Source organism: Rhipicephalus microplus, chromosome 5 (genome assembly GCF_043290135.1).
Source record: "Rhipicephalus microplus isolate Deutch F79 chromosome 5, USDA_Rmic, whole genome shotgun sequence".
Lineage (NCBI taxonomy): Eukaryota > Metazoa > Arthropoda > Arachnida > Ixodida > Ixodidae > Rhipicephalus > Rhipicephalus microplus.
The window spans coordinates 199,242,447-199,252,176 of NC_134704.1; the positions used below are offsets into that span (position 1 = coordinate 199,242,447).

At 41.9% G+C, this 9,730-nt stretch overlaps 1 long non-coding RNA gene across 2 annotated transcripts in view; it reads right to left on the reverse strand.

The window, feature by feature from the left end:
- The window catches only part of LOC142818090 (uncharacterized), a 31,466-nt gene extending 27,119 nt beyond the window's left edge, over positions 1 to 4,347 (reverse strand). For both annotated transcript variants that reach the window (XR_012895553.1, XR_012895554.1), the window contains exon 1: positions 3,632 to 4,347. This is a non-coding gene — a long non-coding RNA (uncharacterized LOC142818090). The remainder of the gene's footprint in view (positions 1 to 3,631) is intronic.
- Positions 4,348 to 9,730: the final 5,383 nt, after the last annotated feature.

Here is a 9,730-nt window from a genome sequence, read left to right on the forward strand (position 1 = left end):
TAACTGTAGTGGCTGAGATTGTGAAGAACTGAGAGATAGAGTACACCGTTAGTATGCATTACAGATCATGTTTGGCCATAATTGTAGTGGCTGACAATGTGGAGAACTGAGAGATAGAGTACACCATTAGTATGCATTACAGATAGTGTTTGACCATAGCTGTAGTGACTGGGAATGCGGAGAACTGAGAGACACAGTACACCAATAGTATGCATTACAGATCGTGTTTGGCAGTAACTGTAGTGGCTGGGAATGAGGAGCACTGAGAGATAGAGTACACCATTCTTATGCATTGCAGATAGTGTATGTCACTAACTGTAGTGACTGGGAATGAGGAGAACCGATAGACAAAGTACACCATTAGCATGCATTACAGATCGTGTTTGGCCATCACTGTAGTGGCTGACAATGTGGAGAACTGAGAGATATAGAGTACACCATTAGTATGCATTACAGATAGTGTTTGGCCATAGCTGTAGTGGCTGAGAATGAGGAGAAGTGAGATATAGACTACACCATTAGTATGCATTAAAGATAGCAGTAGTGGCTGAGAATGAGGAGAACTGAGAGATAGAGTACACCGTTGGTATGCATTGCAGATCTTGTTTGGCAATAACTGTAGTGGCTGAGAATGTGGAAAACTGAGAGACAGAGTACACCATTAGTATGCATTACAGATTGTGTTTGGCCATAACTGTAGTGGCTGACAATGTGGAGAACTGAGAGATAGAGTACACCGTTAGCGTGCATTTCAGGTTGTGTTTGGCAGTAATTGTAGTGGCTGGGAACGAGGAGAAATGAGATGAGTTCAGCATTATATCCATTGCACATTGAGTTTGGCCATAACAGAGGTTGCTGCCAATGCGGAGAACTGAGAGATAGAGTACACCATTATTTATTTATTTATTTCTAATACTGCTAACCCCAATGATAGGGGCTCTAGCAGGGTGGTACAAAACATATAACAAGGTTTCTAAACAAATACAACAAATTCAGACAATACAAAATTCAACTGACAATATCAACGTGAAATGTCAAAATATACATGCAGACAAGCCTTTCGTAATACAAAATACATCATGGTTACAATCGAAGGAGAGCCTGAAATGTATCACAGTCAACTACCGTTACTATGTCTTTATCGGGTTCATTTCATTCTGTTACAGTTCGGGGAAAAAAAGAATATTTAAAAACATTGTTCTTGCATTTAAATGTCACTAATGAGTATGGATGTCGTAGCCTTGTAGGATAACCGCTGGAAAAAGAAATGTAGTCACACGTTCGGCTCTGCAACTTACCCTTGACAATTTTAAACATGAACTTAAAGCGAGCGATTTTATTTCTAACTGTAATGCTTTTTAAGTCTGCTTGGCGAAGTAACTGAGTAATAGATGATGGACCGTAACTGTTAAAAATAAATCGTACAGCCTTACTCTGAACTCTATCCAACTTACGTGTGTTCGTCTGTGTAAACGGGTCCCAAATAATATTTGCATATTCTAAAATTGGCAGGATTAATGCTTTGAAAGTGGCGAGCTTTCAGATGGTAGATGCCCTCTTGAGAGACCTCCTTAAAAAATGAAGTTTAGACAATGCCTTATTAGAAATAGCTGCGATATGACTATCCCAGTGAATGTTCTCAGTTATAATAAGACCTAGATATTTGAACTCATTGACACGATTTAATGATTTACGATCAACTGTATATGTATATAAAAGAGGATTTTTCTTGTTACTTATGGTCATTAAGCACATTTGTCGTACTTCACAGCCATCTGCCACGTCCTGCACCAACGCATCACTTTATCTAATTCAGTGCATTTTGATCTGAAGTTGAATTTATCTCACTATACAAAACACAATGGTCGGCATATAGTCTTATTTTAACACCACAATCATCCACCATGTCATTTATAAAAAGAAGGAACAATAACGGTCCTAAAACTGATCCTTGGGGGACACCCGAATCTACAGGCAGCTTTTTTGAGAAATGTTCATTAAAACAAAATACTGTTTTCGAGATCCCAGGTATACTTGTATCCATTGACAAAGCTGTGGGTTTTTTAATACTGCCCAAAGTTTCATAAGTAGTCTGGAATGAGAGATTTTGTCGAAGGCCTTCGCAAAGTCTAAAAAAACAGCATCTATCTGTGACTGGTTATTTATGGCTAGTGCGAAGTCATGGACAATTTCAACCAATTGTGTTACTGTGGAAAACCCACGCCTAAAACCATGCTGAGCTGGTGAAAGTACTGAGTGCGACAACAAAAAGCAGGAAATGTGTTTATGTATTATGTGTTCCAATAACTTGCAGCATGTGCAAGTCAAAGCTATTGGGCGATAATTACAAACCAACTGTTTACCTCCATGTTTGAATAAAGGCTTAATTTTAGAGAATTTCCAATCCTCAGGCAGGACACCTCTGGATAACGATTCATTAAAAATAATTGTCAAAAATTTTGAGGACCATTCAGCATATCTCTTTAAAAAGGCATTGGGTAAGTCATCTGGGCCACTAGATTTTCTTACATTCAAATTCAGTAATAATTCAAATGCGCTAGCTTCTGTGACTTCCAGATTTTCAATGGGAGGCAGGTCTTTAAACTTGCTAAATGTGGGGGTGGTTTTGTCATCACAAGTAAAAACAGATGCGAAGTGTTCGTTAAATGCACTGGCTATTTCTGTTTCATCTGATGTGCAAACGATATTTATAACAAACGTGTCTCTATTGGATGACTCTGGCCTTATGAAATGCCAAAAATGAGACGTCGATTCCTTCACCATATGAGTTAACTTTACATCGTAAAAACTGCGTTGTTCGATCTTCATCTTATCTTTTAGTTGTCGAGACAGATCGCGGATCAGAGAACGTGTTGTGATACTCGTGTGCTTTTTTAGTGATTTCCCAAGACGACTAATTTTTCTCTTAATGTGAATAATATCTCGTGCAATCCAGGGTTTCGACATATGTACCTTCTTTTTCTTGAAAGGAACAAGAAGCTGTATGCACGCATGCGCAGTGTTTTTATACTTTAACCACAGAGCGTTAACATCACTCAAGCCCAGATTTACACTCTCGCAAAGTTCGTCGTAGGCTATCTCCAGTCTGTCTATGATGGATGCATCGTCGGAAGAATGAAATACTGGCACACGTGTGTATTTGACATCATTTTCGTACTTCAGCGAGTGACGCTCAACGAAGACTGCCATGTGATCTGAAATACCTGTAACCACTTCGCAGTCAATTTTTCCGGAAATATTACCATTCACAAAGACAAGATCAAGAATAGATTTACTGTTATCTTGCACACGAGTGCAATCACTAACTAGTTCCGTTAACCTTTTAAATGCCGCACTATGAAGCAGTAGGAAAAAACTAAAATTTAAACTGGCGGAAACTGGCGGAAACATTTGGAGATTTCGTCGTGAAACGGCTGAAGTTTGCCTATTTTTTCGCCTGCTTTCAACTGAATGTTGTCAACATGAAAAAACCTTTCCAGCTGCCGGAACCTATTGCGGGCCATCGCTGTCGCGACTATAGGCACACAAAAATCTTATGCAGTGCTCCAATACGAGTCCTCAGACGGAACGGAGTGGTACCCGCTTAAAAGTAAGAGGCCGAAAAACTGACCTATGTCCGCTCCTGTGACGTCCACCTCCTCCCCCTTTTCGAGTGCGTATCTTGCAGTTAGTTCAGCCAGTGAACCAAGATACTCCGGAGAAATAAATTTGCTGAACAGCATAAATGGGCTCATGTTTGCAAGATCAGGAAATGCCTCTAGCAACGACGGAGGACTCTCGCTGGGAAGTGTTTTGTCAAACGTGGCATGGTCGCCCCGTACTTGTGTATGGGAGCACTTTGAAGTATTTGTTTTCCGAGCGTTTGTTGAAGCTTTGCGTCCTTTTCCAGCAGTGAATTGCCACCCCGCTAATTTCTTTCGTCGTGGATCAGGACTCGAACATGCAGAAGGCGAATCAACGTCTTCATCGCTGCACTGCATAACTTCAACGTGCCCGCAAACATAATCGGGAACAACTTCAGAAAAGTCGTTTTCGTTCACGTGCTCCTCGTCAGTAATATTGCCATCTTCAACAGGCGGCAATCGGCATAAGACGCCCCTTCGCGTTCGTCATCGGGAAGGCTGAACAAAAGGTCAATTGCTGCCACCAAAGTGAGGAAGCATTGTGCCATGACCTACAACGAAAGTTATTGCGGTGTAAAGCACAGTACTACAAAAATAAAACCAGCCGCAAGGTAGTTTTCTAGTTACATTCACAGGGATTGATGCAGCTAGGCACTTTAGTTCAATGCTGCTCTTTTCACGTGTCTGGCAAACTCAAAATGACGCCCAGGAAAGCTTATGTTGGATGGATGGATGGATGGATATGGCTGTACCCTTTAGATCGGGCGGTGGCTAGCGCCACCAAGCCGTAATACCTAATGAACCAAAAACTATATATTTTTTCCTTAAAAAAGAGTTGGATGGATGGATGGATGGATGCTATGAGCGTCCCCTTTATAACGGGGTGGTGACAAGTATGCCACCAGGCTCGACAAAAAAAAAAAAAAAAAAACCTTTTTTCTTTTTTTTTATGTTGGCCTAATGCCTCTACTTCGATAAATTCTATCTTAATGGAAAAAAGGTAAATTTTCAGCTTAAGTTCTCTGCCATTTACGGCACACTGTCCATATTTTATTTTTCCAATATTTATTTTTGTCCTTTCTCTCTAATTTTCTGCCACCAATACTCTAACCGTCTCTTACTTATTTCAATCGCGGGTGTGTTCAGCTTTCCATTGGTGTCCCTAAAACCCAAGGCTTCCTGTAGGCTCGTGCCCAAACGTACACCTGGGTGGATATCTCCACATTCAATCAGAACATGCTCCGCCGTTTCCTTATCTTTCCCGCAGCATGTGCATTGTTCTTCTTCTTTACTGAATCTTGCTTTATAACTACGCGTTCTAAGGCAACCCGATCTCGCTTCAAACAGTAGAGCGCTTCCCCTTGAATTATCGTAAAATGCCTCCCTACTTATTTCATTTTTGCCCTTTCGGTAGTTACTCAAAGCCGGTTTTTTCTCCATAGCTGCCATCCAGTAAATCCTCTCCGCCTCCCTGACTTTTCCCTTAACGCTCTTTGTTGACATATGGCTCACAATACCAGCCGTATATTTACTAGTGAGTCTTCTAGTTCTTTTTCTCCACTGTGTGTCCACGCTCTTCCTATACAAATAACGGAACACCTTCTCTGCCCATCTACTCTCCTTCATATTTCTTAGCCTTTCTTCGAACCTTATTTTGCTCTGCGCTTCCCTCGCCTCAAAACCTGCCCACCCCATATCGCCTTTACAGCCTCGTTTGTCGTCTTCCCGTGAGCACCCAACGCGAGGCGTCCCACAGTCCTTTGATTTACATCCATTCCCGATTGCACCTCTGCCCTCATGCACACCACTGAGTTCCCAAAAGTAAGCCCTGGAACCATTACACCCTTCCACAGACCTCGAAGCACCTCATACCTATTGTATCCCCACAACGCTCTGTGCTTCATTATTGCCGCATTCCTCTTTCCTTTTGCTGCCGAGGCTTTTTCCTGTACCTCCATGTATCTATCACTCTCATTTACCCATACTCCAAGGTACTTGTATTCACTTACCCTCGGTATTTCTTGGCCTTGTATGGACACCGTCTGATCACAGGGATCATTGAATACCATCAAACCACACTTCGTTACACTGAATCCTAGTCCAAGAGCTTCACCTTCCCTTCCGCATACATTCGCCAGCTGCTGTATATCATCTCGACTGTCCGCAAATAAGACGATATCGTCCGCATAAAATAAACCTGGAAGCTTCTGCTCAATCATCATGCCGCCCTGTTTGTGTGACAGATTAAAACCAATGTTGCTACCTTCTAGCGCTTTTTCCATACTCACCATGTACAGCATGAATAACAGCGGGGACAAAGGACATCCCTGTCTCAGACCCCTGCTAACCTCAACGTTCTCTTTGCTACGCATTCCTTCCCACTCTATGCAAACTGTATTTTCTCGGTATATCTCCCTCAAAAGCTGTATACAGTCGTCGCCCATGCCCATTCCTTTCAATATATCCCACAAAATTTCCTGATTAACGTTGTCGTATGCCCCAGTGATGTCTAGAAAAGCCACGTACAAGGGCCTATTCTCTATTTTAGATATTTCTATACACTGAGTGAGAACAAACAGGTTATCGTCTAACCGCCTGTCGACTCGAAATCCGTTCTGAAGTTCTCCCAAAATATCGTTATGTTCGGCCCATGTTTCTATTTTCATTTTTACTGCTTGCATCGCCAACCTGTATAGTACCGATGTAATGGTTAGTGGTCTATACGAGCGAATCTTGTCCTTTTCTCCCTTGCCTTTATAGATTAAGTTCATTCTACTTTGTCGCCAACTGTCCGGTATTTGTCCGTCCTTTAAGCTTTTTTCTACTGCTTTCAACAATGCTTCTTTAGTGTTATGTCCTAGTTCGTTAATGAGGCTAACGGGAATCCCATCTAAACCCGCGGCAGTGCGCTTTGGAATTTTTCCTTCGGCCTTTTTCCAGTTGAAATTATCTAGTACTAGCTCTTCCTCTGTTGCTTTCTCCGCCACACTTTTACTCACCGGGGAGATCCCCTGGACGCTCTTTTGAAACGAATCGGCTGTTACCTTTTGGATGTAACCTAGCGCTTCGTACCCTTCCAATTGATTTCCTCCTTCATCTAGAATATGTTGTTGCGTTGTGACAGACTTCCTACCTAGCGCCTTTATGTGACTCCGAAAAATCCTAGGCGCGGCCTCCTTTTTTTCGTGTATCTCTGTCATCCAGCGTTCACTTTCACCTTTAATTTTTGCTTCTACCAATTTCTGTACAAGGGATTTTTTCTCCAAATATATTTCCCATATTTTTTTGACTTCGTCCTGCGGCCGCTTCTCCTTTTTTGCCTTTCTATGCTATGAGTTCAAGTTTCTGCCAAGCGCCACCCAGCGGGCGCCATCGACAAGACAAAAAAAGAAAAAGAACGAGGCGAAACGCTCGCGCCCGTCTACGCTGCGTTCGACACTGTGAAACGCCATTGTTCCAAAAAAGTAACATCCGCGCAAAACTCTCAAACTGAAAACTAGATTGTCTTTGTTATTTTTTTATTGTATTGCCGCGTAATACCGAACTATTTGCTAATATTTTAGTTCTGCTTTGTTTACTGCAGCATTACTTTTCCTGCGGAATAATGCAACAAACATCTGGTGGTCAAGGAGTGCAAAATATGCCTGTTTTTAAAAATTCATCTAATGATTCTCCGTAGGCTCATAATAAAAATTAAAACTGCCACGTTTTTCACAAGCATCAATGAGTATGCGTAAACATAAAATTTCAATATGCGATATAGTGGAGAGGAAATAAAAAAATTAGGTTTCGTATATTCCAATTTTGGAACATTGGCAAGTAAAAGGTTAAATCAAAAACGGAAGGCAATGTTAATAAGCGCTTCATCGTTAATGGGATCAGAACTTCCTGCGTTAAACGAAGACCAGTTGATGCCTGGAAGGTTGAAGTCTCCACATAAAATAAGCTTGGTAGTTTGATTTGTTTTAGACGAAATATACAGCTGTAATTGTTCTAAAACCTCAGGGATTGAGGCAGGGGGCCTATACACAACTCCAATAACAAGGCTTTCTTTTCTATCGATAAGCTTACAAAATAAAGCCTCAACGCCAGGGGCGTCAGGCATGCGTGCTATCCTGTAAATATTTTTAACCAGCAACGCAACTCCGCCCCCTCTGGAACCACGATCCCTTCTGTACACGTTGAACCCCGAAGGCGCAATTTCGCTGTCATAGACACCGTCATGAAGCCATGCTTCTGTGAGTGCGACTCTGTCGGAGTCATGAAGTGCTATCAGGTGTTCAAGATCGAGCTCTTTGTTCAGAATGCTACGGCAATTCACATTTAACAGTTTCAATGAGCGCGGGCTTTCCTGTCACTTCGGCACGTACCTGGGAAGGGCAACCATATCATTCTTGGCCTCGTCCCAAACGAACGGCTTTCCATTCACAGACACCTTATCGAAGAGTAGTTCAAGACGTTCATTTCGTTCCCTGTTTACAACTGTGCTGTCCCATAGATACTTCCTGGCCTGACGCACCTTTTGTGAAAAGTCCTCAGTAACATATAAGCCCGAGTCTTTAAGTTTCACACAGTTCCTCAAAGTTTCCAGTTTTTCGCGATAATCTATTAATTTGACGATTACAGGTCTTGTTTTATTAGGCCGCTTTGAGCCAAGCCGATGGCATCTTTCGATTCCGGTTAAGTTAAGTCTAACTTGCCCTTAAAGAAGTCATCAGTTATGCGTGAAGTAATCGATGGCAGTGTTTCATCTTGAGTGCGCATTACAGATAGAGTTTGACCATAGCTGTAGTGACTGGGAATGCGGAGAACTGAGAGACACAGTACACCATTAGTATGCATTACAGATAGTGTTTGGCCATAGCTGTAGTGGTTGGGAATGAGGAGAACTGAGAGATAGAGTACACCGTTAGTGTGCATTGCAGATCGTGTTTGGCAGTAACTGTAGTGGCTAGGAATTAGGAGCACTGAGAGATCGAGTACACCATTTGTATGCATTGCAGATAGTGTATGTCACTAACTGTAGTGGCTGGGAATGAGAAGAACTGATAGACAAAGTACACCATTAGCATGCATTACAGATCGTGTTTGGCCATAACTGTAGTGACTGACAATATGGAGAACTGAGAGATAGAGTACACCATTAGTATGCATTACAGATAGTGTTTGGCAATAACTGTAGTGGCTGAGAATGTGAAGAACTGAGAGATAGAGTACACCATCAGTATGCTTTACAGATCGTGTTTGGCCATAACTGTAGTGGCTGACAATGTGGAGAACTAGAAGATAAAGTACATCATTAGTATGCATTACACATAGTGTTTGGACATTGCTGTAGTGGCTGAGAATGTGCAAAACTGAGAGACAGAGTACACCATTAGTATGCATTACAGATCGTATTTGGCAGTAACTTAAGTGGCTGGGATTGAGGAGAAGTGAGATAGAGTTTAGAATTGATATCCATTGCAGATTGAGTTTAGTGATAACTGTAGTGGCTGACAATGTGGAGAACTGAGAGATAGAGTACACCATTAGTATGCATTACAGGTCGTGTTTGGCAGTAACTGTAGTGGCTGGGAATGAGGAGCACTGAAAGATCGAGTACACCATTTGTATGCATTGCAGATAGTGTATGTCACTAACTGCAGTGGCTGGGAATGAGAACAACTGATAGACAAAGTACACCATTAGCATGCATTACAGATCGTGTTTGGCCATAACTGTAGTGACTAACAATATGGAGAACTGAGAGATAGAGTACACCATTAGTATGCATTACAGATAATGTTTGGCCATAGCTGTAGTGGCTCGGACTGAGGAGCACTGAAAGATAGAGTACACCATTAGTATGCATTACAGATAGCGTATGTCACTAACTGTAGTGGCTGGGAATGAGGAGACCTGAGATAGAGTTCAGCATTATTATGCACTGCAGATTGTGTTTGGCCATAACTGTAGTGGCTGAAAATGAGGAGAACCGTTAGTATGCATTGCAGATCGTCTTCGGCAATAAATGTAGTGGCTGAGATTGTGAAGAACTGAGAGATAGAGTACACAATTAGTATGCATTACAGATAGTTTTTGAC